Raw genomic sequence first — 7091 nt, forward strand, 5'->3', positions numbered from 1 at the left:
CAAGAAAGAAAAGAAAAAGAAAAAGAAAAATAAAAAGAAAAAGAAAGAGAAAAAGAAAAAGAAAATAATGAAAAGAAAAAGAATGATAAAAGAGAAAAGAAACAAAGTTTAATTGCAAAAAAAAAAAAAGATGTGATAAAAGCAATTGTGTCACACCAGCCTTTGTACTTGCTCTTTTGCAAGGAGGTGCCTTTGCTAACCACTATTTCTAATGAAAAGCCAAATTATGTTGAGGCTCTTTTGCAGGAATTTAAAGAATTGTTTCCGGAAGAGGTGCCAAGTGGTTTACCACCTATAAGAGGAATTGAACATCATATTGATCTCAATCCATGAGCATCTTTGCCTAATAGGCCAACATATAGAAGCAATCCACAACAAACTCAAGAGATACAAAGGCAAGTTGCTGAATTGATAAGTAAAGGATGGGTAAGAGAAAGTTTAAGTCCTTGTGCTGTCCCTATTACTCTAGTCCCTAAAAAGGATGTTAGTTGGAGGATGTGCACTGATTGTAGGGCCATTAACAATATTACCATTAAATATAGGCATCCTATTCCTAGACTAGATGATTTGCTTGATGAATTGTTTGGTGCATGCTTATTTTCTAAAATTGATTTGAAAAGTGGATATCACCAAATTAGAATAAGGGAAGGGGATGAATGGAAAACTGCTTTTAAAACAAAATTTGGTTTGTATGAGTGGATGGTTATGCCTTTTGGATTAACTAATGCACCTAGTACTTTCATGAGACTAATGAACCATGTGTTAAGGGAGTTCTTGGGTAAGTTTGTTGTTGTGTATTTTGATGATATTTTGATTTATAGCAAGAACTTAGATGATCATTGCATTCATTTAAGGGTTGTTTTGCAAGTGCTAAGATATGAAAATTTGTATGCCAACCTAGAAAAATGTGTCTTTTGCACCGATCATGTGATTTTCTTAGGTTACATTGTAGGCTCTAAAGGAGTCCATGTTGATGAGGAAAAGGTGAAAGCCATTCGAGAGTGGCCTCCTCCCAAAAATGTAAGTGAGGTAAGAAGCTTTCATGGTTTGGCTACTTTTTATAGGAGGTTTGTGAAAGACTTTAGTACCTTGGCAGCTGTAGCGGTGTATTCGTCGCTATATGATTTATTGATTAAACCATAAGCAAAGCATACAATGAAATTTCGAGTCGCCACCGCACTTTTATTTATCCAAAGGATTGGCTAAAAAGCGAACAAAAGCCTAAGAAGTTTTACACGTAGAAAACTAATAAAAGATCAGAGAGTCTGGGTAAGGGGTAAATTACGCAATGGGAAGGTGTTAGGCACCCACTACGTCCTAGGTACTCCTAGGGAGCCCTTTTCACACTTGTTGTAATAAATTGTTATTTGTTATGACATATTGTGCAAACATGAATGGGATGATGAGAAAAGAATATACAAGTTAGTTATTTTTGTGTTTGAACGGATGAACCCGTTGCCTACGTACCTTCCATCAAAGGTAAGGATCAAAACGCCGTAGTTCGGCTAAAAGATTTCCAAAAGTGGGTGGATTCAATTTTAAACACAAGCACTGAGGCTTTTCATTATCAATGGGAGAAAACTCGACCAAAACCAACATCCACCATGTGAGGATAGCTTCGACGCACTAGAGGGGTTAACCCTGTTTTCAGTACGGAAGTCTTACTGTCGACTCACTAAGGATAGGTAAGATTTACATCAACCGCAATGATAATTGAAACCTATGGCTAATGCATGAAAAGATTAATGGACAAAGCCAAAACAAGTGAATGGGTGAAGTTAATTGATTGTGATTATGAAAGTGGAGTCAAAGTATAATTAAGATTGATTCAAAGGAAGTGTTATGAAATGGGGTTTGAAAAAGGTCAAGGACTTGGGTCCAGGTTTTTAATTTGAAAACATGAAGAAGTTTGCACAACATCTATGTCAAGTTTGAGTTCAAAGTGTGAAAAGGTTTAGGACATAATGGGGATGAATGAATGAGGATGGATTGTAAAACTTCTCAGGAGGTTCACCTCTTGAAATCATATAGGAGATGATTCAAGTGTGTCCTTTGGAATGGGCAATAAGCAATAATAACATAAACAAACAAATGATATCGGATGCCACTCAATGGTCTTACTCCAATCTCACAAACAAAGGCGGATATCGGATACCAATAGCTGGATTTACACCAATCTCCTAAAACAGAAATGGATATCAGAGGCCACTCAATGGTCTTACACTAATCTCCTCAAAAGGAAACAAGAATGAAATATGGAAATCAACTGCCAATCTATCTGGACTTAGGTTAACTCCACATATGATCATAGGAAAGCAAATGCCAACTTGCAGGACTTACAATTGCATCCTCTCATAAACTAAGAAAGCAAAACATGGTTGTCAGATGCCAATCTGTCTGGGCTTACTCTAACATACACAGTATGATCCTAGGAAAACAAATGCCCACTTGTGGGGACTTACAATCGTATCCTCACATACAAACAATGCAACAAGCAAAGATAAGATGAATGGCCAATGTGATGGTCTTATACTCACTTCCATATCATAGGAACAATGGCCAAAGCAATGGACTTACAATTGTCCTCAATGGGTAAACAACAATGATAATGTCACACAGACAAAGGAGATGATCATGCATTAATGGGCAATTAATGATGATAAATGCATAAAGCATACAAGCAAACATGTGCATATGAGATAAACAATCAATCAATGAATATCAAACAGCACACTCTATAGCCAAACAAGGAGGCTCACACAAGAGGGTTAGGCACTAAGGCCAACTGGAATAGGGTCAAAGATTTGCTCTTAACCTTGCCATTGAGAGGCTAAGGTGAAGCAGATGAAAGGAGATGAGGGGTGTGCCTCATTGCTCTTATCCCTGATCAGGGAGAGCATATCAGAAAGTGTGGGAGCTCAGAAAGATGGAGCTCTTTCCACATTAGACTCTATAGATCTTGGGTTTTGATCTCAATGCTACAACCATGTAATGGGAGCAAGGAGAAGACTCACTGAATAGTAGGGGATAGGTTGCTTATCCCTTTGATCTACCAATTGCCTTACTTGAAGGACTTTTCCTGCTTGGGACAAAATTAAACACACACAAGCATTGCCTCTTAAGGAGGACTTCAGACAGTTTGCCCGGCCAAATAACAGGCCGGGTCTCCAGACTACATGAAGAAAAAGTAATTATACCTCAAAAGCAAATTGCTAAATAGCAAAGCAAAGCAAGTTCAAAGAACTTAAGCGACTAAGGGTACCTGAAATAGTCAAACTAATCAGTGTACAGTTCAACAATTTAAATCAGAAGGAAATGAATCAACAGTTAACAACAGACAGAAGTGCAAAAGCACAAGGCCTACTCATATGGGTCATACCACCTACAAAACAAAGGTTATCACATGATATATAGTCAAGCTCAACCAAATTGGCAATGGTTTCTTTGAGGCAAATGCTTATCCTGAAACAAATGAACTCAAACATAAGCCAAGAGACCACTAGGGCAAGCCTAGGGTCAAAAATAAATGATAAAAGCCAAGACAGCAAGCAATATCCAATCACAATCAAATTCAAACATTTAAGAAGCCAAACCAATTGGTCTCAAGTTCATATCATGCATCAACATCATTTCATAGACAAAAGAAGGCAAAACATGGCAAATGAGGGCACATGGAAGTCAACAGCAAGGTTAAGCTCAAACCCAAACATAATCAATTCCAAAAATCATAAAATAATTCATGCTCAATCACAATCCACATAATGACATGCATATAAAATTTCAGCTCAATTGGATCATGGGAAGATGGTCAATTAAAATCAGGAAGTCAAAACAATTTCAAGCATGCACAAAGAAGTCAAACATACATGTGTCAACTTCAAAAAATCATAACTCAATGGAAACAGATGAGAAATGGATGGGATCAACACCAATGCAAAGCTCAAGATGTCTAGTATGCACATGTAAAATTTCATGATCATCCAACAAAGTATGAGAATTTCCCAAATGGAATGGCAAGATGTATCACACAAAGTCAACAATTGACTAGGCAGGGAAGAAAAACCTCAAACAAATAGGAAATGGCATAATTAAATCCAGGAAAATTCACACATAAACTAGACATATGAGAGAAGGTTCATGCTAAATTTCACATTAATTGGAAGCCAGGAAGCATGTCAACAAAAATCAAGAAATTTCATATCATTGGTGTGACACAAATTGTCACACCCTACTTCAAAAATTCATATCTCAACAACCACATATGATAAATTCAAGAACTCTACATCAAAATAAACATGAATGAGTGTAGATTAACCACAAAAAATTTCAGGGGCATTGGATACATCATCACAATTTCACAAAAGAAATGGCAAAAGGTACAAAATGTGCATACATGTCAAGAAACCTAATACCATTTAAAATCCAGCCAACCAAAAAATCAAAAAAAATCATGATAAAAAGTAGACATTCATGTGAATATGATGGAAAAAATTTCATGAATTTTGGAATTGAAATGAGTGAAATGTGATTTTTAGAAGTTGAGTAACAATTTGGAATAAAATGAGCAAAAGAACATGATTCAATGGTCAAAGTGTTGACCGAGTGGCATTTCAGTAAATATGCGCCTCATTAATCAAAACGCATCGTTTAAGGCCAGGCAACGAAATGTTCTCATTGGTTGTCACCAATGGAACAGTAACAGGGCAAGCAAACACGTGAAAATCAAGTTTTCTGGGAAATAGCTAGGGTTTGCTACAGCAACAGCATATGTTCATCTTCATGTTCATCATATCATCATAAAATGAATTCAACCAGGGCTTCATGAACAACATGGCAATAGAACAAAGACATTCACGTAACATTAAACAGCAACAAACAAACATGTTTCATGTGAATTTTCTGGGCAAATCCTAGGGTTTCACTACTGTAAGCTTCATCTTCAACACTTAATCATGCAAAATCAATTCACCCAGAAATCATGGATATGCATACCAATCGAACCAATGAAGCAAGCACAGTCATAATCTAGCCATGGTTTTCATTAAATCATCATCATCAAAGCAAATCGACTAAAACAAGTTTGAGCACAAAAATGAAAATCCAGATTTCTCACAGCATAGTTAACCAATTCGAATGATACAAGGTTCACAATACTCAGCAAGGCAAGAACTACACAAAACATGGCAACATTTTGAGAATAATAGAACTCGAAACCTTACTTGATTTGGAAGAAATGGAGGAGACAGTGGTTATTTTGGAGATGCAAGCTCAAACAGATCCTCCTTATGCTTGATATTGATGGATTCTTGAGGTAGGTTAGCTCAGCAAGGCTTGGACTCTTTCAAATTTCGATTTGCCATTGTTGTGCTTTGGAGAAAACAGAGCTCGATGACGCAGTACAGGTGATGAATGGTGCTTGAAAAAGCTCCCAAATGTTGTCCAGATGATGGAACAATGAAGAGATGCTCGAGTGTTTTGGGATTTTTGAGCAGAAATAGCAAAAATGTGAAAATGGTGATTTGAGAGAATGAGAGAATTCTGTTGTGTTGTGGCTGCTAGCTAGGGTTGAGTTTTGCAGAAAATGTGACTTATATTTGTTGTTTAACATTGGTAATGGAAGTGCTAAACAAGATTAGCTTAAATGAAGAGGTTTTGTCAAATTGCTAATTTTGAACATGTGCACATGGAGGTGTGAAGTCTGGCCGAGTTTGGGCCTCAAACAAGTCTCAAATAACCTTCCAAACAATTCCCAAATGGCCAAATGTGCTGAAAATTGCTAAATCGAAAAGTCAACTTTGGTCCACACTTGAATTTAAATAAGACAAGTCAAAAAATGCCATTTTGATTGGCAATGTTTTAGCACATGAAATTTACATTTTTGGAAAGAGGAGATGAAATGTGGTTTGTAGGAAAAAACCCCACCAAAATTGGCCAAATGGTTTGAGAGATATGGCCTTTTGAAGTTCACGATTTTTGTGAAAATGATTTGATCATATCTTGACAACCATGCATGGGAATTGAGAGTTCTTGGACTTTTTGGAAATGGGAGAACAAGATCTTCAACTTTAATGTTTGGCAAAAATTCATTTGAAGCTTGTATCATGATGTAAGTTTGGGATCAAGGAGTTTCCATTTTTGGCAGTTAAAATTACAGGTCCATTTTCTATTTTTGGAAATTTTCTGTTTGTCTTCAAATTCTTCAATGATGTTGATTGCCATGATATATGAGGCCTATTGGGACATGAATAAGCTCTCTCAAACCAAATCCATCCATCAAAACCATAAAATCAACCACAGTTGACCAACTTTGACTTTCTAGGGTTTCTGACTGACTGTGCATGGACTGATGACCTCTGAGCCTCCAATCTTTGACTTAAACACTTCAAATGGACCTCCAAGTCATGTGAACATGTTGGACCAACCCTAGGGCCTTGGCTCCTTGAGAATTGTGCTTGCTTGCTTGGTTGACTGATCTCGTGATCAGTTTGACCTAATTTCTTGATTGGCTTGCACTTGAGGCAACTGGGACAATGCAATGCTATGCAATGGACCATGATATGCTATGACCTAATATGAAAATGTATGTACAATGATAGGTGCAAATTTGAGGTGCTACAGCAGCACCCCTCAATGAAATTGCTAAAAAGGATGTTGGTTTTAAATGGGGTGAAAAACAAGAGCAAGCCTTTGCTGCCCTAAAGGAAAAGCTCACCCAAGCACCAATTCTTGCATTGCCTAATTTTTCTAAATCTTTTGAAATTGAATGTGATGCATCTAATGTGGGAATTGGAGTTGTTTTGTTGCAGGAAGGTCATCCACTTGCTTATTTTAGTGAAAAGCTAAAAGGGGTTGCCCTTAATTATTCTACATATGATAAGGAGTTGTATTCCTTGGTGAGAGCTCTACAAACTTGGCAACATTACTTGCTGCCCAAAGAGTTTGTCATTCATAGTGATCACGAATCCTTGAAACATTTGAAGGGACAAGGTAAGTTGAATAAGAGGCATGCCAAGTGGGTTGAGTTTCTTGAACAATTTCCTTATGTAATCAAGCATAAGAAAGGTAAATCTAATGTTGTGGCAGATGCACTC

This window comes from Lathyrus oleraceus, chromosome 2 (assembly GCF_024323335.1).
Source record: "Lathyrus oleraceus cultivar Zhongwan6 chromosome 2, CAAS_Psat_ZW6_1.0, whole genome shotgun sequence".
Taxonomy (NCBI): Eukaryota; Viridiplantae; Streptophyta; class Magnoliopsida; order Fabales; family Fabaceae; genus Lathyrus; species Lathyrus oleraceus.